The sequence below is a fragment of the Schistocerca nitens genome, chromosome 4, assembly GCF_023898315.1.
Source record: "Schistocerca nitens isolate TAMUIC-IGC-003100 chromosome 4, iqSchNite1.1, whole genome shotgun sequence".
NCBI lineage: Eukaryota > Metazoa > Arthropoda > Insecta > Orthoptera > Acrididae > Schistocerca > Schistocerca nitens.
The window spans coordinates 380,784,784-380,803,664 of NC_064617.1; the positions used below are offsets into that span (position 1 = coordinate 380,784,784).

General features: G+C 48.3%; 1 protein-coding gene across 1 annotated transcript in view; it reads left to right on the plus strand.

The window, feature by feature from the left end:
- LOC126251851 (ecto-NOX disulfide-thiol exchanger 2) overlaps window positions 1-18,881 on the plus strand; it is a 229,078-nt gene that overhangs the window by 59,313 nt on the left and 150,884 nt on the right. The gene's annotated exons all lie outside the window — the stretch shown is intronic.

An 18,881-nucleotide genomic window follows, 5' to 3' on the forward strand; every position in this document is an offset into this window, starting at 1 on the left:
ACAAGTGCTAGATGACAGACTCGCATCAGTGATTTAATATTATCTTTACAGAGGCACAGTGACTTCTTTGCCATCAATTAATATTACTTAAGTAAAAATTTACACAAAATTACAGTGAAAATAGTGATGGTTGCTACACTTCCCATATGTAGTATTATTGATGGAGTCATTACTTAATTTTATACCACTTGTATCACAAAATAAGTCTGTGAGTTCCCACATTAATAGAAATTTTAATAAAAATCACATACAAATGTTAAAGAGTTTATTAGTCTTGCAGTTACCCTAGTATTCAAGAGAGAAGTGCAATAAACTAAAAATTAGTCACATCATACATAATAATTGTTGTAACAAAAACAATCAATTATTGACAAAATTATTTAATTTGATAGATAAAAAATCAACTCACCAAGCAGCGGCAGAACACACACTTAAAAGATGGTTTTAACTGGCGTGCTTTTGGAGCCAGTGGCTCTTTCTTCAGGCAGAAGGGTTGAAGGAGAAGGAGGAGGGGTGAAGGAAAAAGACTGAGGAGGTCTAGGAAAAGGGGTAGATTTTGGGAAAGTCACCCAGAACTGCGGGTCAGGGGAGATTTACCGTACAGGATGAGAAGGAAAGACTGATTGACCACGGTTCTGGTTGACTTTCCCAAAATCTACCCCATTTCCTAGACCTCTCCAGTCCTTTTCCTTCACATCTCTTCTTTCCCCTTCAACCCTTCTGCCTGAAGAAGGAGCCACTGGCTCCGAAGGATTGTCTGTTACAACTGTCTTTTATGTGTGTGTGCTGCTGCCACTTGGTGAATAGATTTTTTATCTACCAAATTAAATAATTTAATAATCGCTTCATTTCACATCATTCGTCCTACAGGCTAGTCTGTGGCTTTCCACAAATAAATGGGCAATGATGTTGCAAGTGTTTGTCATTGCAGTGTACCTAGCTGAATAACCAATTGAAAGAATAATTATTTACTTTCATACATCCACTACATAGTTGTAATGTATGTCTATGTATAATAATACTGATCATGTTTGATCAGCGTAGTTCTGGTGCAGTAATTTAATCTTCAGTAAAATTTATATGTGTGTTGAATTACCATTACATCATTCAAGGAACATCGACTAATTTTCTCCTTACAATTTTTGTTTTGTTTAGGCAACATTGAGATAAGATTTAAATCTCATTATATTGCAACCCATGGGACTGATGGCTTAGTTCATATTTGTGCTGGTCTGGCCCACGTCCCGACATTTGTCCAATGGTCCACAGGAAACCAGCAAAACGTGTGGACAGGATGCTCCAGTCTGGAATTTGTTTCACTATTTCTGCAGTTCTTGTGCATGTTTACAGAGGGATGAGGCCTCAAGTTTCATCAGCTGACTGATGGGTAGTTGGATTGTGGCCCAGCTTAGGGGCAGTAATTCAGAATACCATAACATGCATGAAACAAACAAAATTGTACAACCAGGATTTAGTTTATTAAATATATTGTTTCGTCCTGGAAAGAAAGTTAACTGTTAATGCAGTGTGTGACCATATCTTCGCAGGAGTGAAGGTGCGTGAAGGAGAAACAGCACAGTTCCACTTAAGTATACGTTTATCCTAAGTTAATGCAATGTAGTTCTCTCGATATTCAGAAGGAGTAGTATATTGTTCATTGGAAGCATTTTTGGCACTTTAATTAATTAATTTTTTTAACATATGGTTACTTTGAGTAGACAACACATCCTCAGAATTATTGAGATGCTTGGGAGAATCAACCAAGGAAAATGGACAAGGTAAAAACTAGTTTCTGGAACACTCATTTGTAGTTAACTTTTGTTCACTCATTGTTACTAATATATTATGTGCTTGAGTTTATTTCATGGTGAAAATAATATTTAAAGTGGTGTCTCTTGGATATTTTGGTTCCAAACAATTGTGAGAAGAGTGAATAAATATTGCAAGTAAAACTTTGTCCTCACAAATTAGCTGCACTGTCACAAGGGCCGTGCCTGTGAAACACAATTTTAGTACACATTAAGTAATACAGACAACACACAAAGAATGGTTGGTTTCACAGGTAGCCCTGCCTTTCATGGGATAGTTGATTCTTGTGATTGGACTGGAGTAGGCAGTAGTGAGAGGATGTGTAGGACAGGCCTACTACAGGGGTATGAGCCATTAGGTAAGGGGCTAGGAGCAGGAGTTGTGTAGGGATGGACAAGTATATTGTGTAGGTTCGGTGGAGGTGGTAGGAGACTGGAAAGATAAGGCACAGGAGATTTGTTTTTGTACAAAGTTGGGAGGATAATTGAGGGCTTCAGTGAGACCCTCTGTATATTTCGAGAGGGACTGCTCGTCACTGCAGATCCGACAACCACAGGTGGCCATGCTGTATGGAAGGGACTTCTTGGTATGGAGTGGGTGGCAGCTATCAAAGTGGAGGTATTGCTGGTGGTTATTTGGTTTGATATGGATGGAGGTACTGATGTAGCCATCTTTGAGATGGTCAACATCTAGGAAGGTGGTTTGTTGGGTTGAGTAGGACAAGGTGAAGCAAATGGGGGAGAAGTTGTTGAAGTTCTGGAGGAACACGGATAGGGTGTGGCCCCCAAGGGGCCCACAGTCCTTTTGTGGGTATGTGTGTGGCGTGCATGGGGCCGCGAGCTATTGCAGTCTTCTTTCCTTTCCAGGCTGCATTACCATCCTGGTTCCTCTCCCTCCCTATCCTTGCTCCTTTGTCCCTGCCCCCTCTTAGTGGACTTCTTTATGTCAACCTGGCTAGCCTCCTGGCTTTGTTTTGGTCTGTGCTATTGTTTAGTTTGCTGTTTCTATCTCCTTTTCAACGTTGTTGGTGCCCTTTGGGTTTAACCTCCATTTCCAAAATTTTTCACTCAGTGTGAGCCATTTGGGGATGAACTCCTCACCTAGCTTCCAAGGTGCAGATTCCTCTCCCCCTCCCCTCCTGTTTCTGTTTGCACCCTGCCCCCCCCCCCCCTGCTAAGTCACCAGCATGGTAGTCAGTCTGTGTGGTGGGGCTGTTAAGTACCCACTTGGCTGAGCCCCCTGAAACCACAGGGATCACACTGCTCGTACCTGAGCTGTTAACACCTTGTGTATACCCAAGAGCCAATGCTCATCACTTTGGAGCATCAGAACTCCTGGCAATGGCTGCCATGCCAGATAGCCCTTGCTGTGGCTGGGTGGCGCCCATGGAGAAAGCCCCTGATAGGAGTGGGTGGTACTAGGGCGGATACCTTGCGCATGAAGCGACAAAAGCTTCACCATCCTGGCCATTCAGTGTCCGTTTCTAAGAGTGGTAGCAGACGTGACACTCCTTTTGATCCTTTGGCCTTCCCCTCCATGGTCACCCCCTGGGAGGAGGGTCAAGCTCGCCGGCTTGAGTTGAAACCTTTCCCTCGGTACCTGGTTTTTACCAGGACGGATGGCGGAAGTTTTGCCATGACAAAGCCTTTGTTTTTCGTGGAGATGATTGAAGACAAGAATGGCAAAGTGGAATTGATGAGTAAAATGTGGTCCTGTGCTTTGCTCCTAAAGACATCATCTGCTGCCCAATCTGACGCCCTGTGTGCTTGTGACCGTCTCGGTGACGTACCAGTCTCCGTCACGCTCCACCAATCTTTGAACTCGGTACCAGTCTCCGTCACGCCCCACCAATCTTTGAATTCGGTACAGGGCATTATTTTCCACCAAGATCTTCTTCTCCAAACTGACGAGGAGCTCTGTGCTAACCTTGAGTGGCAAGGGGTTTGTTTTATCCGTCGTGTGCAATGAGGCCCTCCAAACAATCGCACTGCTATTGGCGCCTTTATCCTCGCCTTCGAGGGGGATGTCCTCCCAGAGAAGGTCAAGGTAAGGTGTATTGGTGTGATGTAAAACCTTATATTCCACCACCGATGAGATGCTTTAAATGCTTACGGTTTGGACACGTCTTACTGCTACACCACTGATTCCCTCTGCTGTGACTGTGGGGCCCCCTCCATAAGGGGAGTCCCCCCTGCGGGTTCGGGGGTTAGAATAGGCCCGCGGTATTCCTGCCTGTCGTAAGAGGCGACTAAAAGGAGTCTCAAACGTTTCGGCCTTATGTGATGGTCCCCTCTCGGGTTCGACCTCCATCTTTCTAAATTATTCCGAAGAGCGAGCCAATTGGGGAAGGGCGCCTTACATGGTGCACTGTATCCGCCGTGCGTTGAGACCTTTAGCCGGCTTTTTCGTCGTTGCACTGGTGTCCCGCTCGTTTTCCATCTCTTGGGCGAGGATACGTCCCTGGGTGCGATTCCCACGCTGCACTCTGCAGTGTTTCTTTTAACTGCGACGACGACCTTGGACAGTTTTGCACCTAAGATTCAGCACGGTAGCCAGCCCGTTGTGGTGGGGCCGCCATGTACCCTCTTGGTTGTAGCCCCCTGACAACACAGGGATCGCTCTACTGATGCCTGCGCCGTTCACTCCCCACGTATGCCAAGGAGTAGATGCCCATCTCCTTGGGGCATCAGGACTCCCGGCAATGGCCGTCCTGCCAGGTGGCTATTGCTGCGGCTGGGTGGCGCCCGTGGGGAGGGCCCTTGGTCGGAGTAGGTGTCATCAGGGCGGATGACCCGCAATGAAGCGTGGTACATCATCTCTCGCTGGCGGCCAGCCGCCAGCAGTCTCTAAGCGTTCTCGGGCTCAATTTAATGCTGAAAAGTACAATCCGAAAACGTTCCCCTCTCTGGCCACGCCGTGGGAGGAACGTAAATCTCAGAATGGCAGTAGCAGATATTCGCCCCGATTCTTAGTTTGTACGAGAGCTGATGGGGAGTCTTTTCTCTCCACAAAGCCTCAGTTCTTCGTCGAGCATTTAGAGGACAAGTTTGGGGAGGTGGAGGGTTTGTCAAAAATGCGCTCTGGTTCGGTCCTGATACAAACGACATCCTCTGCCCAGTCATGGCAGTTACTTGCTTGTGACAAGTTGGGGGATGTTGCTGTTACGATCCAACCGCATAAGAGTTTAAATATGGTCCAGGGTGTTATTTTCCATAGGGACCTCCTTTTGCAGTCTGATGACGAGCTGCGCGCCAACTTAGAACGTAGAGGTGTTCATTTCGTCCGGCGCGTTCATCGGGGTCCGACGGACAATCAGGTTGCTACCGGTGCCTTCATCTTGGCCTTCGCGGGTGATACGTTACCGGAAAAGGTCAAGGTGATGGTCTACCGATGTGACGTCAAGCCCTATATCCCTCCCCCGATGCGGTGCTTCAAGTGCTGGAAGTTCGGCCATATGTCTTCCCGCTGCACTTCCAGCCTCACATGTCGAGATTGCGGACGCCCATCTCATCCCGATACTCCATGTGCCCCGCCTCCCATCTGCGTCAACTGCGGGGAGCACCATTCACCTTGCTCGCCAGACTGCAGCATATTCCAGAAAGAGCGCAAAATCATGGAATATAAGACCCTGGACAGACTGACTTATACTGAGGCCAAAAGGAAATACGACCGATTACATCCAGTGAGAATGACATCTTCCTATGCCGCTGCTACAACACCTGTGCTCGCCCCATCAGTTTCGCGACTTCCGGCCGTATCGCTAAGTGGTACAACTCCTCCTGCCCCCTTGCCAGTGGGGGGCTCTACCCACCGGGTTGCTCCTGCGCCACCTACCTCAGGGGCAACACCATCCCCCCCATCACGGACGTCCGTCCCTGCTTCTAAGCCGGAGAAGTGTCCAACTTCTTCGGCTTCTCACGCTCGCAAGGGGTCCCTTGGGTCCCTCCCTTCCCAGGTTTCCACCAGCGGGAAGGCTGACGACAGACAGTGGCGTAAGTGCCCACAATCAGCTGGTCGAAGGGCTTCACGATCCTCCTCAGTCCCGGTGACTGAATCGGTGAAGCCCTCCCAGCCAGTTAAACCCCAGGAGCAGCGCGAGAAACCAAAGAAGAAGAGCTCTAAGCCCAAGGAACTCGCGGTGGCAGCCACCCCACCGCAACCTTCCAGCTCTGCGTCTGAGGACGAGGTGGAGATTCTGGCGTCCGCTGAGGACCTCGATCTCGCCGGTCCCTCAGACGCCATGAATAGCACTAGCGTGGGTGCTCAATCGGAGGCAGCAGGTGACCCGGCGGCGTAATCTGCCTTCCCAGTCCCGTCACGCCTTTCCCAGCCATGGCCAATACCATCCTCCAGTGGAACTGCAGCGGTTTCTTCCACCATCTAGCTGAGCTCCGCCAACTTATCAGCCTTCACCCTTTCTTCTGCATTGCTCTCCAGGAAACTTGGTTTCCAGCAATGTGAACCCCCGCCCTCCGTGGCTATCGAGGTTATTATAAGAACCGAGCAGCTTATGAAAGGGTGTCTGGTGGCGTCTGCATATATGTCCTTCACACTCTGCACAGAGAGTCTGTCCCTCTCCAGACGCCTTTAGAGGCTCTCGCTGTACGCGTGTGGACGCCACAGGCTGTTACCGTCTGCAGTGTTTACATTCCACCGGATGGTGATGTCTCGCAGCATGTCCTGGCTGCACTGGTCGCCCAATTGCCGCCACCTTTCTTGCTATTGGGCGACTTCAACGCCCATAACCCTCTGTGGGGTGGGTCAGTGGCAACAGGTCGAGGCGCCATCGTTGAGCATTTATTGTCGCAGCTCGATCTCTCGCTGTTAAATGATGGTGCCTTCATACACTTCAGTGTGGCGCATGGCACCTACTCTGCCATTGACCTTTCAATCTGTAGCCATAGCCTCTTACCGTCTGTCCAATGGAGTGTGCATGACGACCTGTGTGGTAGTGACCACTTTCCGATCTTTTTGTCACTACCACAGCGTCACTCTTCTGGGCGCCCTAGCAGATGGGCTATGAATAAGGCTGACTGGGACTTGTTCTCCTCCACTGCCGCTTTTGAGCCTCTCTCTACTGATGACATTAATGCGGTGGTTCAATCGGTCACCACCGGCATCGTTACTGCCGCCGACTCTGCCATTCCCCGTTCTTCTGGGTCCCCTCGGCGGCAGGCTGTGCCTTGGTGGTCGCCTGAGATCACTGAAGCGATTAAAGATCGCCGGCGGGCGCTCCAGCGTCACAAGCTACATCCCTCCATAGACCACCTTATCGCCTTCAAACGGCTGCGTGCGCGGGCCCGCCTCCTTATCCGCCAAGGCAAGAAGGAGTGCTGGGAGCGGTATGTGTCCACCATTGGCCTCCATGTCACTCCATCGCAGGTCTGGGCCAGGATTCGACGCGTCTACGGCTATCGGCCACCAGTCAGCGTCCCTGCGCTCTCACTGAATGGAGCAGTTTGTACTGACTCCGACGTCTTTGCAAATCGCTTAGCAGAGCATTTTGCTATGAGTTCCGCTTCTGCGAATTACCCCCAGGCCTTCCGCTCCATTAAAGAGCGGATGGAACGTCGGAGCCTTTCGTTTCGCACCAACCACCCAGAACCTTACAATGCTCCATTTAGTGAGTGGGAATTTCGCAGTGCCCTAGCTGCTTGCCCTGATACCGCTCCTGGGCCGGATGGCATCCACTGTCAGATGCTGAAACACCTCTCGGTGGACTGCCAGCGGCGCCTTCTCGATCTTTACAACCGTCTTTGGGTCGAGGGGGAGTTTCCGTCGCAATGGCGGGAAGGCATTGTCATCCCCGTTTTGAAACCTGGAAAGAACCCTCTGGAGGTGGACAGATACCGTCCCATTAGCCTCACCAACGTTCTTTGCAAGTTGCTTGAACGGATGGTGAGCCGGCGCTTGAATTGGGTACTGGAGTCTCGGGGCCTTCTGGCTCCGTCTCAGGGTGGGTTCCGTAAAGGCCGCTCCGCCACCGACAATCTGGTGAGCCTGGAGTCGGCCATCTGTACTGCCTTTGCCCGCCGTCAGCACCTGGTCGCTGTCTTTTTCGACATGCGGAAGGCGTACGATACGACATGGCGTCATCACATCCTTTCTACGCTTCATGGATGGGGTCTTCGGGGTCCTCTGCCGATTTTTATCCGCAATTTTCTGTCGTGTTGTACCTTCCGCGTGCAAGTCGCGGCCTCGTATAGTTCCTCCCACGTCCAGGAGAACGGTGTGCCACAGGGTTCTGTTTTAAGTGTCTGTCTGTTTTTAATAGCCATTAACGGGCTTGCTACAGCCGTGGGAAATTCTGTCTCCGCTTCCCTGTATGCTGACGACTTTTGCCTTTACTACAGCTCTACTGGCGTTGCAGCTGTTGAACGTCAGCTACAAGGCGCTATCCGTAAGGCGCAGTCTTGGGCTGTCGCGCATGGGTTTCAGTTTTCGGCAGCCAAGACCCGCGTAATGCATTTCTGCCGGCGCCGAACAGTCCATCCTGAGCCGCGGCTTTATCTTGCCGACGAACTGCTTGCTGTGGTGGAGACCCACAGGTTTTTGGGGGTGGTTTTCGATGTCCGGTTGACTTGGCTGCCTCATATCCGGCAGCTCAAACAGGCGTGTTGGCGGCATCTCAATGCTCTGCGATGTTTGAGCCACACCCGCTGGGGCACCGACCGCTCTACCCTGTTGCGGCTCTACCAGGCGTTAATCCAGTCCCGTCTGGATTATGGGAGCCTGGCTTATGGTTCAGCGTCCCCATCTGCGTTGCGGGTGCTGGACCCCATTCTCCACAGCGGGATACGCCTTGCCACTGGTGCTTTCCGCACCAGCCCTGTGGACAGCTTACTAGTGGAGGCAGGTGTACCTCCACTGCGGTTCCGACGCCAACGTTTGCTGGCCGCTTATGCTGCCCATGTTCTAAGCTTGCCCGGGCATCCTAACTATCGTCTCCTGTTCCCGCGATCGGTCGTCCGTCTGCCAGAACGTCGGCCCCGCTCTGGTTGTACAATAGCGGTCCGCGTCAAAGAGCTTCTCTGCGGGCTTGGGTTTTTCCCTGTTCCACCTCCTTTCCGGGCGCCTCTGCGTACACCCCCGTGGTGTGTTCCTCGCCCTTGCCTTCGGCTCGACTTGGCACAGGGCTCGAAGGACTCGGTCCCTCCAGAGGCCTTCCGCCGCCGCTTTTATTCCATCCTGGCCACGTATCAGGGCTCTGGCATTGTTTACACCGACGGTTCGATGGTTGCTGGTCGTGTCGGGTATGCGCTAACTCTAGGGGACCATTCCGAACAACGTTCCTTGCCGGATGGCAGCAGCGTTTACACTGCTGAGCTGGTCGCCATCTTTCGTGCCCTAGAGTATATCCGCTCCTGCTCAGGTGAGTCCTTCGTTATCTGTAGCGATTCCCTGAGCGGTTTACGAGCTCTCGACCAGTGTTTTCCTCGTTCTCGTCTGGTGATGGCTATCCATGAGTCCCTGCATACTCTTGCGCGTTGTGGCCGCTCTGTGGTCTTCGTGTGGACCCCCGGTCACGTCAGTATCCCGGGCAATGAGAATGTTGACCGCCTGGCCAAACAGGCCACCACTGAACCCACCCTGGACATTGGCCTCCCGGAGACTGATTTGCGGGCAGTCTTCCGCCGCGAAGTTCTCTCGCTTTGGGACACTGAATGGCGCAATCTGCCCACGCCAAACTAACTCTGTTCTCTCAAGGTGTCGACGCGTGTGTGGCAGTCATCCATGCGAGCCACTAGCAGAGATTCAGTTGTTCTTTGTCGGCTCCGCATTGGCCACACCCGACTGTCTCACAGTTATTTATTGCGTCGTGAGGACCCGCCCCTCTGTCGCTGTGGGGCGGTTTTGATGGTGGTGCACATTTTATTAACTTGTCCGCTTTTAACTGTGCTCAGGCAGACATTTGCGCTGCCTGATACGCTCCCTGCCCTTTTACTAGATGACTCCGCCATGGTGGACTTAGTTTTGCGTTTTATTCGGGCAGGGGGTTTTTACAGTTTAATCTGAGTGGTTTTTTTTAGTGTTGATTCTGGTTTTTAGCCTCTGATTTCAAACTGAGTTTTTAATGTGTTCTTGGTGGTTGGCTTTTCCTCTTTTTTTCTCTATGGTCGGCCAACCACCGTCACGCTTTGTGTGTTTTACTTTGTTTTGTCTGCTCTCTGTCGGAGTCTTTCTCGTCCTGTGTCGTCTGACGTCTTTCCTGCTGTTTGTTTTTTATTCTCTTTGGGCGGTTTTAATTTTTTTGGAAAAAGGGACCGATGACCATTGCAGTCTGGTCCCTTTAATCCCACAAACCAACCAACCATAAGGGGAGTGTCTGTGCTCCTATGCCAGTGTGTGTAAATCGTCATGGAGAGCATTCTCTGCACTCGCCTGCATGCCTGGTGTTTGTGAAAGAAAGAAGGATTCAAGAGTACAAAACCTTAGATCGGCTCACCAACACTGAGGCTCATCAAAAGTATGACCAGCTCCATCCCGTGTCTATGACTTCTTACTTTTGCTTCAGGTACATCCATTCGCCCTCCTACCTCCTCCTCTTCCCAGACCCACCCCATTCGCCCCATGCCTTCAGCCTCCTCATCCCTTACCACTCATCCCTCCCCCTCCCTGTCAGTACCCATACCCACCCCTTCGGGTGCTGCTCCCCCTCCCCCTCCCCCGCTGGAGAAGTGCTCCACTCCTTCGGTCACTGCTTGTACTGGAGCTCCCTCCCGGGACTCCTCTTCCCGGCACCCCCCTGAAAGCCGGTCTATTGCTCTATATCGGCGGCATGATTCGCGGCTGGTGGGTGCCAAGATTGCCCGGTGTAATTCCGTGCCCGCCCTCGCTGCAGTCTGCCCTTCTCTTCTTTTCGAAGAGAAGAAGCAGAAACGCAAGAACAAGGGCAAGGCCCCTCCAGTACCCGCTGAGGTGCAGCCTTCCCCTCCTCAAGTCAATGAACCAACAGAGTCTGACCCCCACCTATATGGATATTACCCCATCCTTATTGGTGACGGATGGCAACTCAGCGACGTGACCGACTCCCGTCCATTCGCTTCCCCTTTGGACTCCGGTGGAACTGAATTGGGCCCTTTCGGGCTTCTGGTGGTGTTTGCACCTTCGTCCGCAAGGACGTTGTTAGTAAATGGGTTCCCCTCCGTACCACTCTGGAAGCCATTGCTGTCAGGGTCCATCTGGCCACTCCAATCACAATCTGTAATCTCTACTTCCCACCTGACAGGCTGCCCACATTCCATGCCACCACCCTTCTTCAACAACTCCCTTCTGCCTTCCTGCCATTATGGTTTAGTCATATGACTACTGCCCTGGGCAGGATAGTTGAAACTGTTCTGGCAGGGCTTGACCTCTGTTTACTAAACACAGGCGCTCCCACACACTTCAGTGTGGCGCACAGCACTTTCTCTACCATTGACCTCTCCATCTGCAGTCCCAGCATTCTTCCCTCCATTCAGTGGGAAGTCCACGGTGATTTATGTGACAGCAACCATTACCCGATTGTTTTGACCTTCCTTCAGTGTCTCTCGCTCCATCACCTTTCCAGGTGGGTCATATATAAGGCTGATTGGGGTGCTTTCTCCTCGGCTCCCATCTCCTCTGTATTGCCACTTGACAGTGTTGATGAATCTATTCAGATTTTGACTGCCGCCATCCTTTCAGCAGCTGTTTCAGCAATCCCTTGTTCCTCAGGTTCCCCCTGCCGGAAGATGGTCCCCTGGTGGACTCCGGAAATTGCTGCAGCCATAAAAGACCGCCGCCATGCTCTTCAACTCTTCAAGCAGCACCCTTCTACTGCTCTTCTTCTGGTCTTTAAAGGACTCCGCACCCGGGCCTGCTACCTAATCAGATTTCAGAAACGGATTTTCTGGAAACGATATATAGCTGCCATAGGACCACACACCCCCTCTTCTCAAGTGTAAGCGAAACTGAGGCGAATTTTTGCCACCGTACTCCCACCAGGGTTGCAGGAATTTCTGTGCATGGTGTTGTCCTTACCAATCCGGACTTTGTAGCAGAAAACTTTGCTCATCACTTTGCTCAAGCTTCGGCATCAGCTCAGCATGCGCCCATGTTCCTTCTCCTGAAAGAGAGCTCAGAATGACTGCCTTTGTCTTTTGTTTCTCGCTGCTCCATTCAGCGAATGGGAATTTGCCAGTGCCCTCGCCCTTTGTCCTGACACGGCTACTGGACTGGATTGGGTGCATAACCAAATGCTCCAACACATAACGGTGGCTGGCCCCCATCGTATACTGACCCTCTTCAACCATCTGTGGAGTGAGGGAGTCTTTCCTACCCAGTGGCAGGAAAGCATTGTTGTTCTGGTGTTGAAGCCAGGGAAGCCGCTCTTCAGTTGGATAGCTACCGTCCAATTAGCCGTACTAACACCCTCTGCAAGCTCCTTGAATGCATGGTGAGTCAGCGGCTGCTTTGGATCCTTGAATCCCGCGACCTTTTGTCATCGACTCAAAGTGGCTTTCGCTGTGGCTGCTCTACAGTGGATAACTTTGTCCACCTGGAGTCCACTATCCAGTCGGCTTTTGCCCATCAGCAACACCTCCTTAAAGTCTTCTTTGATCTGCATAAAGCCTATGACACCACCTGGCGCCACCACATCCTCACCACCCTTCACGCATGGGGCCTTCGTGGCGCTCTGCCCGTTTTTATTTGTAACTTCCTTTCTTGTCGCTCTTTTCGGGTCCAAGTTGACTCTTCCTACAGCACTCCCCATCGGCAAGAAAATGGGGTTACACAGGGTTCTGTGCTGAGCGTCCCTCTCTTTCCCATAGCCATTAATGGTCTGGTGACAGCTGTTGGACCGACAGTGTCCCCTTCTTTGTATGCTGACGATTTTTGTATCTACCCTGCTTCCTCTGTAATGGGCGCTGCAGGACACCGTCTACAGGGGGCAATCTGCCGGGCGCAATCATGGGCGCTCTCCCATGGCTTTCAGTTTTTGACGGCCAAGACATGTGTCATGTATTTCTGCCATCACCGTACAGTCCATCCCCATCTGGAACTGTTCCTCGATGGCCAGCCCCTCGAGGTAGTGGACACCCATGGGTGTCTTCAATGCCCGGTTGATATGGTTCCGTCATCTTCGCCAGCTGAGGAGGATGTGCTGGTCCCATCTCAATGTTCTTAGGTGTCTGTGCAGTACCACGTGGGGTGCAGACCACTCTGTTCTCATGTGATTGTATCAAGTGTTGGTCCAGTCTCGTTTAGACTATGAAGTCCTGTCTATGGTTCTGCGTCGCCTTCGACACTGCAGGTACTAGACCCCATCCACCACTGTGGGGTCCGACTTGCGACTGGTGCCTTCCGGACTAGCCCTGTACTTAGCCTTCTCGCAGAGGCGGGGATTCCACCACTGCAAGTTATGTGCCAACAACAGCTGATATCTTATGCGCTTTGCATTCACTGCACCCCAAAGCACCCTAATTATGGTCTCCTTTTCAAGACACGAGGATCACCCTGCCACAACAACAGCCACAATGTGGGCTTACAAATGCTGTCCGCATTCAGTGACTCTTTTCTGAGGTCCAGCAATTCACTTTGCCGCCTCTCTTCTCCGCTCATGCACGTACCCCTCCTTGGTGCATCTCTCGGCCACTGCTCTGTCTTGATCTCTCAATCGATTCAAAGGATTCTGTCCCTCCGATGGCTCTTTGCTACCAATTCTAGTCTCCTCAGTTCATTCCAGAGTTCAGAAGTGATTTATATTGATGGCTCCATGGTTGCTGGCCGCACTGGTTTTGCTTATACCTATGCGCGACATGTGGAACTTGCCAGATGGCTGTAGTGTTTTTACTGCAGAATTGGTAGCCATCCTGCACGCACTGGACCTTATCCGCTCCTGCTCAGGACTATCCTTCACTATCTGTAGTGACTCATTGAGCGGTTTGCATGCTGTCGGCCAGTGCTTCCCTCGCCACCCATTGGTCATCACTATCCAGGACTCCCTTTCTCTCCTTGCTCAATGTGGATGCTCGGTGGTTTTCATTTGGACCCCAGGCCATGTTGGGATTCCGGGCAATGAACTTGCCAATCGACTGGCTAAATTAGCTACTACTAGACCATCTCATGCTATTGGCATTCCAGAAATAGACCTTCGCTTGGCATTACGTCGTCAGGTTTTGGGCCTTGGGGATGCAGAATGGCACACTCTTTCATCGTCGCTCAGAGCGATTAAGGATTCCACAACTCCGTGATGGTCCTCCTTACGGGCCTCTTGTAATTATTCTGTCATCCTATGCCGGATCCACATCGGCCATACTTGGTTGACTCATGGTTATCTCCTTCGTCATGAGGACCCCTCTCTCTGTCGTTGTGGATTGATGTTGACTGTGGCTTACATCTTATTGGACTGCCCCAACTTAGCCACACTGCGATGGACTTTTAGCTTTGCAGACTCGCTATCCCTGGTGTTGGCTGACAATGCCTCAAAGGCGGATCTCGTTTTACGTTTTATTCATGATAGGGGTTTTTATGGCTTTATTTAAGGGAGGGACCTTCCACCTTATCGGTGAGTGGAGGGGATGGCATGCCCTCTTGCTCCCCCCTTCGCCCCGACTGGATTGGCTTCAACTGTGCTTGGTGGTTTACCTCGGCCCTCTGCCTTCCCACTCCTTTCCTTATTTGGTCTGTTATGTCTTGAGCATCTCTCTTGTCTCCTATGCTTCTTCCTTCACACCCCTGTCATTAGTCACTTTCTTTCCCTCACCTCTTCTTCCACCCTTTTCCTTCCTTCCCTGTCAATAGTTGATCATATTATGGACATTGTAGTTCCCTCTTCTAAAGTAGGATTTTATCGGTTTTAGTTAATCTAAGGTCGGAGGGACTGATGACCATGTTGTTTGGTCCCTTCTCCACCCAACCAACCAACCAACCAACCTCTAGATGGCCCATGAGTAGGATGGCATAGGTTGGTGTCATGCAGATGCCCATAGCCATACTCCGGATTTGTTTGTAGGTAATGCCTTCAAAGGAGAAGTAAATGTGGGTGAGGATATAGTTGGTCATGGCAACTAGGAAGGAGGTTGTTGGTTAGGAGTCCGTCGGGCATTGGCAAAGGTAGTGTTCATTTGTGGTATGGCCATGGGCATTCGAAGGCTTTACTTTTCAGAAAGCCCTTGTACATTCTTTCAGTCATCTGCAGAGCTAGTTGGTGTATAAACTTGTGACATTGTGGTGAGTATTGGTTTTGTGCCTTTCCATCTCCCTTTGACATCTGTTTTATTGTATCCTTTCAGTATTATGTTTTACAATTATTCTCCCCTACAATATACAAGAACTCATGAAATGCAGTTTATGCATCACTGCAAGCAAGTGTTAACTTAAATTTGTGAAACATGTTATGCAAAGTGTGTTTGCACATGTGCTTATGTGATGGGTCAAAACTCATGCACTTAGCTGAAGTAATATTGTAGATGTGGGAAACTACCTTTGAAGTGTTAAAATATAAGTGCAATACTTTATTTACAATAAGTGTGCATGGTGAAGTTCTGCAATAATATGATTAGTGACAGAAGAGTCTTCCTTTTCTTCACCTCCTCCTGTTCCTCCCGCCTTATTTCTGTCTTTTTTTTTTTTTTTAAGAAGAAGAAGAAGAAGAAGAAGAGTAGAGTAGAGTAGAAAACCCTTGTCTGGATATAGATATTCTTATGAGGGATGAGACACTTTTGGTAGTCCAGTTGGACAACATAATGTGCAAGTTGTAAGGCAAATTCAATGAAAGTTCATTCTAATACTCTTGTTTTTGCATTATATTAATTTTCGAGTGTCACATAAGCTAAGTAATATGACCAATGTTGAAAAAACACATATGAAAAAAATAAAGTAGTGGAACACGATCCAGGAACCCACCGCTTACGGAGCTGGAATACTGACCACTTGATTGACACAAGCTTATGATTTCTGCACACCACACAGGTACTCATCAGTGCATAAAACTTCTCCTATGATTTTCTCGAAATTGACAAAGTAGTACACCTTAAACTACTTGGATATTATGTTGTCCTAATAGACTACTAATAGTGTACAAGTTTGAAGAAAATTTGTGACTAGAATGTTGTGGCCTTCCTTGTCAGTAAAGTTGTAATACAGACTAAACTGACACACAACTTTATAACATGGGCAGCCAGTGACATTGAAAGTCATCATAAATTTAACTCGAATAAAACTGAAAAACTGTCAATTTTATCTGCATGACCAGTTTCACTGCATTAAACCAGCATCTTTAGGTGATAAGTAGTATTAAATAGATTAAAACATGAAGATGCCCCCTATGTTTGTAATCACAGAATCAAACCCCATGAAAAGGGGGAAATAGTCAATAAATAACAGCAGGCAGAGGAATGGGGTGAATAGTGCAGGGGATGAGGCACACTAACGAACTGAGAATATTATATCAGGTTGCAGGGGGCCCTGTTTATAATGGCAAAACCTGCAGTTGATTGTTAGGAGGGTACAGCACTGGAGTTGGTCAGTGTCTCCGTGCACTAATCTATGTGACACTACTTATAATCTGAAGATGCTGCTTTAACGCAGTGAAACTGATCATGTAAATAAATCATCAGTTAAGAGCTGTTTGTGGTTTTATTCAAATTAAATTTGCCAGATGAAACTGAATTTCTGCCCAACATTATGAACAGGTGTCAAATATCAGTGACACAGTGAAGCCTGATAGGCGTTTAGTGTCAAGAAGTTCAGTGGGAGTAATTCAGTGTTATATATAACAACCACTCATGTGTGAAATTGGAGGATTTAAATGACTTTCGTCGCTTACAAAACAAAAGAAACACAAGTATTGCATTGGTCTCATCTTTTTCATTCTTATTTAATTAATTCTCTTATGTTTGTGTTTGCAAATTCTTCAATTAACACTCCACTACTATTTGGTACTTGAATTCTTGATCTTCTATGCATCGATGAGTGTGGTTGCTAGTTTGTATACTAAGTGATACACTGTGTGATCAAAAGTATCCAGACACCTGGCTGAAAATTACTTACAAATTCATAGTGCCCTCCATTGGTAATGCTGGAATTCTGTATGGTGTTGGCCCACCCTTAGCCTTGATGACAGCTTCCACTCTCACAGGCATATGTTCAGTCAGGTGCTGACAGGTTTCATGGGGAATGGCAGCCCATTCTTCATGGAGTGCTCCACTGAGGAGAGGTATCGATGTTGGTCGGTGAGGCCTGGCACGAAGTTGGCGTGCCAAAACATCTGAAACGTGTTCTGTAGGTTTCAGGTCAGGACTCTGTGCAGGCCAGTCCATTACATGGATGTTATTGTCATGTAACCACTCTGCCACAGGCCATGCATTATGAACAGGTGTTCATCCTGTTGAAAGATGCAGACACCATCCCCGAATTGCTCTTCAACAGTGAACAGTGGGAAACAAGAAGGTGCTTAAAACATCAATGGAGGCATGTGCTGTGATAGTGCCACACAAAACAAGTGGTGCAAGCCCCCTTCATGATAAACACGACCACACTGTAACACCACCGCCTCCGAATTTTACTTATGGTGCTACACCTGCTGGCAGATGACATTCACTGGGCATTTGCCATACCCACAACCTACCATCAGATGGTCACATTGTGTACCATGATTCATCTCTCCACACAATGTTTTTCCACTGTTCAATTGTCCAATGTTTACACGCCTTACTCCAAGCGAGGTGTCATTTGGCATTTACCGGCATGATGCATGGCGTATGAGCTGCATCCAAGTTTTCTCACCTCCCGCCTAACTGTAATAGTACTTGCTGTGGATCCTGATGATGTAGTTTGGAATTCCTGTGTGAAGGTCTGGATAGATGTCTGCCTGTTACACATTATGACCCTCTTCAACTGTCAGCGGTCTCTGTCAGTCAACAGACGAGGTTGTCCTCTACGCTTTTTTGCTGTACGTGTCCCTTCATTTCTCTATCACATTGGAAACAGTGGACATAGAGATGTTCAGGAGTGTGGAAATCTCGCATTCAGACGTATGACACAAGTGACACCCAGTCACCTGACCACGTCTGAAGTCAGTGAGTTCTGCTGAATGCCCCATTCTGCTGTCTCATGATGTCTTAATGACTACAGAGGTCGCTGATTAGATTAGATTAGATTAGATTAGATTAGATTAATACTAGTTCCATGGATCATGAATACGATATTTCGTAATGATGTGGAACGAGTCGAATTTTCCAATACATGACATAATTAGGTTAATTTAACAACATACTTAAGTTAATATAACAACTTTATTTTTTTGTGTTTTTTGTTTTTCTTTATTTTTTATTTTTATTTTTTTAATATTTTTTTCTTTTTTTTCTTAATTTATATCTAAAAATTCCTCTATGGAGTAGAAGGAGTTGTCATTCAGAAATTCTTTTAATTTCTTCTTAAATACTTGTTGGTTATCTGTCAGACTTTTGATACTATTTGGTAAGTGACCAAAGACTTTAGTGCCAGTATAATTCACCCCTTTCTGTGCCAAAGTTAGATTTAATCTTGAATAGTGAAGATCATCCTTTCTCCTAGTATTGTAGTTATGCACACTGCTATTACTTTTGAATTGGGTTTGGTTGTTAATAACAAATTTCATAAGAGAGTATATATACTGAGAAGCTACTGTGAATATCCCTAGATCCTTAAATAAATGTCTGCAGGATGATCTTGGGTGGACTCCAGCTATTATTCTGATTACACGCTTTTGTGCAATAAATACTTTATTCCTCAGTGATGAATTACCCCAAAATATGATGCCATATGAAAGCAATGAGTGAAAATAGGCGTAGTAAGCTAATTTACTAAGATGTTTATCACCAAAATTTGCAATGACCCTTATTGCATAAGTAGCTGAACTCAAACGTTTCAGCAGATCATCAATGTGTTTCTTCCAATTTAATCTCTCATCAATGGACACACCTAAAAATTTGGAATATTCTACCTTAGCTATATGCTTCTGATTAAGGTCTATATTTATTAATGGTGTCATACCATTCACTGTACGGAACTGTATGTACTGTGTCTTATCAAAATTCAGTGAGAGTCCGTTTACAAGGAACCACTTA